Genomic DNA, 4719 nt, shown 5'->3' with positions numbered 1-4719 from the left:
CTGAGCTGCCCAAGGTGATTTCCCTCTTTGCCGATCTCGATTGTGGTTTTTCATCTAAGTATGTGGTGATTTTTTTTAGAAAAGGAAGTATGTGGTGATTAATAATGCAAAATTTTATTAGCTTCGATGCCATGCTATACATAGTGGTTTAAATAACTTGTGTTTCTTATACTGAAAAGTAATTCAAAATTTGTTTCTGTTTCAATTAGAGCCCTCATGCAGACAAGGATTGTGTGGTTGTGCATGTCACAAGCTATGAGGCGGACGACCTGAATATACGCACTGGGAAAACAGAGTTCTTAGGCTGTTGGATCCTGGAAGCCATTTGCGGTTATACCAATGAAGAGGTGTATTCCAGCCTCACTATTGTCAGGCGTGTTGTCCAGGGTGTACTGAAGCACAAGAAGTTCACAGCTACTCCTTCGTTTTTGAGGCATACTGTTCTTGTCAAGCTTACGCAGGAAGATGACGTGGCATGCCTCCACAAACAAGTTTATCAGTGGCAAGGCCACAAGGTTGTCCTCATGAATGTTCACAGGATTGAGCTGCTGCGGAACGTCCTCGATGATGTTCATGGCAAGGTCCGTCTTGTGTCCAGCCCAGATTAGATCGGGGCGTGAAATAGTTGCCCCAGCTAGTGTTTAATAGTAGTTTGGATTGTGTCTAATTATCCGAACCTTGCCTATTATCGACCCCTCTGGGGCTAGTACTCTGTTTGAATCCGTCTATGGAAACTACTGCTACTTTTGTGTGCCCGTGAATCATGTGAGAACCATCGTAATTGTTGTCGAAACAGATGCGTCCTCACTAGTTTTTTCATGAATATGGCATGGTAAGACATAAGTTGTCACGGTTTATCATATGAGCAGTGTGTGTTTTGATGAAATAGAGCACTCGTTCGAGAACCGTGCGCCGACGTATACATAAGTAGTTGTAAACACTGTTGGTGCTACCCCACTTGTAAGCACTTGTGCAAAACACGGCACATTGGCTCAGCTCGCTTCAACACTAGGCTATCGACCAGCTAACAATCAACAATCTGCTGTCTGACATATAAGCAACTATGTATCTTGTTACAGTGGTTCATGCAGTTAATTGAGTCCACAATGTAATGAATTCCAAACATTCAATGCTAGTCCAGCGCTCATGTGGAACACTCATATTAAACTCGTCTTCATAAAAATCTTGAAAAGCATAAGTTAAGCAGTTTTATACATCTCAATGATTCATAGAACATAACAAACATATAATAGTTCACAGCAAAAGACAAAGTTGTGAGAAGGTTTACAAATCAGGAAAAAACAAGCAAGGCTTCTCTGAGCAAAGGACCTCCCGGCAGGCTTAAATTTCCTGGAGTTCACTCTGGTTTTTTCTTGTTGCCACCGTCTAGGGTTAGGTTCTCTCATTCCAGAATAACCAATTATAATTGTGGTCTTAGCTGGAATGTTGAACTGAACCATGCAGTGTACTGACCAGGTGAAATTCTTGTGCATTCCACTAAATTTAAGCACTGCTATTTGCAAAAATAAGCAGACCACAATGCCTCTTGTCCGCGCACCTGTCCAAAAAAATGTCGTGCAGCCGTGCCAGCTAGTCCTCGGTCCATGGATGAACTGGTAGAAAGTGCATTCCGGACTAGGATGCAGTTGTTTTCGCTCGTCCCTACATTGCAATCAGGAAGTAAAACGTACGAATCAGCTTCTTTTAGATTGCGTTGGTCATTCAACCTTAGTTACTACCAATGTAGGGATACCTTGAAGACGGGAGGTTAGACGACGGCAATGAGGGATAGCCATCTCATTTTGCGCAGTTCTATTAAAACTGAGGTGTGTGCTTTTGATTGCGCGGATAGAAATTATACGGAGATAGACATCCCGAAATGATATGGAGACAGACATCCCTGTTTGCGCAAATACAAAATACTGTTATTTAAACAGTGACAGATATTACTACTTCCCCCCATTTCCTCTTAGAACCAAGTCCTAGATTCATGCTACAGCTTTCCCACTTTCTTTCCTGTTTGAACCAACGCTTTGAGTTGACTGTATGAACTATCTTTACTTCTAATAATAATAGAAGTCTAGGTGGCTTTGGAACAGCGGACGGAAGTAGAAAAGGATCCACACAAAGGGGGAAGAGCTGGGGCAGTAGAGCAAGGTAGGTTTCGAAGGAATATATACCTGAGGGTCGTCGGCATGTGGCAAAGACGGTGTCGGGAGGCCGCATCTTGGCCACAATACCGCAGGGAGGAAGAAGGGGTCGGAGGCCCTCCCGAACCGGCACTCTCTCAGAGAGAACGGCACGGCCACCGATCGGGACGTGTGGGCAGCCGTTGGTCTCCTCCCTCGCCGCTGACGACAACGTGGACGATGCACCTACACCCCTGCCCCGGTCGAGGTTGTCCGGCCGGATTTGTGACCAGACGTGAGCTGAGAGAGAGTGTCTGGCCACCTATGTCTTGCTTAGATCTGGAGAGCATGAGAGAGTGAACGAGAGGAACCCTAGTAAAGCAAGCGCTAAGGCTCCTACTTTTATATTTAGTGGAGTGATTTTGTTGTACCGGCTTCAAAAAAATGCGCTCCTACGTGTACCCGCAAGTGGGTGTGAGAGAACTAGTGCGTGCGTGCACCGCTTCTCTTCGTGAGAGTACAATATATACTATGCCCAAAGAATGTTTTCCGCAAGAGTAATAATATAAGTGTGTGACGTGTGATCTAAAATAAAATATGCGCACCGTCTTTTGTTTTTTAGAAGTTCTGAGGGTAGGGTGTGAAGAGCACATATGTGCGTGACGTCTACCTGCAGATAGACGATGGGTGCCACGTGCGAGTCTGTGAGAGGACTCGGGAGAGTTGTGACTCGTGAGGGTGCGTGTGCGTGAGAGAGAGAGGGGGCACGTATCAATGCAATGCATGTGTCCGTAAATCATTATCCGACAAACATTCGCCACAAGCCTTTTCCTGATGAACGTCGTTAGAACCATTAGATCGGCATCCGACAGTATCAGTTTTGCCATGTCATTTAACAGAACAGCCACTCCTCCTACACACAAATCTTCCACGTGAGTGTTAGCAACTGTCGTATGCTCCCTCCGTTCCAAACTGCAGTGCATATAGCTTTATTGAAAATTAGAACCTCGCAAACTTTTACCGAGTGTTCGTGTACCAAATTGCACATGTAGAATACCCTGTATATATCATTTCATTCATCTTCGAGAGGTAACTATAAAGATGGGTGAGGAGTCTACAAAGAAAGACCATCGTATCACCCGCAGCAATTTCAGCCATCCTTTAGTGTCGAGGAATATCATAGGAACTCTATATGATATGATTTTTATAGGATTTTTTCCCTTTAGAGCCAATTGGTTCATAGGAATAGATTCATATACTCTACATTTCAAAGGAAATAAACATGATATCATTTATATAGCTTTAGAGCCACTTGGTTCATATGAATGGATTCCTATACTCCCTTAATTTCAAATGAAAATAAACATTAGTGTATATTCAATAGAAAAGTTTCTATGATATGAACCAAATTACATCTCTTTACTAATCCCTCCTCATAGATGAGATACATGTCATCTCTAGATTCAATAGAAAAGTTCCTATGATGTGAACCAAATGACATCTCTTTTCCAATCCCTGCTCATAGGAATTGAGATCCTCTATGTCATCTCTTTCCCTACAACTTCCATGTATACATCTTCTATTCCTAAATAGATAGTACAACCCACTAGTAGCTTTTTTCCAAAACATGCAACTATGGCACAAGAACTATATAGTGTACCAATAACTTTGAAAGATGGTCGCTGGATGAAGCTAACCCGACAGTGCAGAGATGGGCAAATCCGAGCACTACTGGCCATTGGATATCATCAACATCCACTAGATCTGCCACATGTACAATTTAGAAGAGTCCATGGTTGAACTTAAGCATAATGCACAAACCTCAAAACACAAGCACTTCTCCTTTGTTCTAGAATCTTTTGTATCATAATTGATTATTATTTTTCTAAATGAATTGCCATTATTTGTTTTTACTTTATGATTTACAATGCACAACCCCATGAATCTTAACATTTTTATAAAACTAATTGATTCTGAATGAGATGAACTATAAGAACTAAACGAACATCTACATCATGCATATATGACTCAAAGATTTACATGCTATAGTGTGTATTTATTCATAATTTGGTTTCGAAATCTCATGCGTTCAATACTCGTAACAATCCATGTCCTTAACAAAGGGTGCATGCACGTATAGGTTGAGCGTGTGTCTTGCGTCGTGTGCTGTGTGCATGCAGGCCTGCAAGTGTTGCGTGCGTGCAAGGGTGTGTTTTAGTGTTGCATGCATGGGTGCGTACGTGCATGTGTTCATGAGTGCATGTGTACGTGTCAGTGTTGCACGCCAGCATGCGTGCGTGTGTACGTTATGTGTTCGTGTCAGTGTTGCACGCCTACATGCGTGTGTGTCTTGTGTGCGTGCATGTGTACGTGCGGGGTGAGGCTACACGTCAGTCGACTAACTTTTTCATCTCTGGTCATTAGATTTTCCAGCCGTTGGATACGAAATCAAGGGCCTCCAGTTTATCATCAAACTCCACCCCCCCTGAGCCGCCGGCCACCACCGGCCGAACCACCCGCCCCCGCCGCCCGCGGCCCGCCCGCCCTCCCCGAAACCACTCCCCAACGTCGGTCTGCCGCTGCACCGGCC

Source organism: Triticum dicoccoides, chromosome 1B (genome assembly GCF_002162155.2).
Source record: "Triticum dicoccoides isolate Atlit2015 ecotype Zavitan chromosome 1B, WEW_v2.0, whole genome shotgun sequence".
Taxonomy (NCBI): Eukaryota; Viridiplantae; Streptophyta; class Magnoliopsida; order Poales; family Poaceae; genus Triticum; species Triticum dicoccoides.
The sequence above is the reverse complement of the archived record's forward strand: the minus strand, read 5'-3'. Positions refer to the sequence as shown.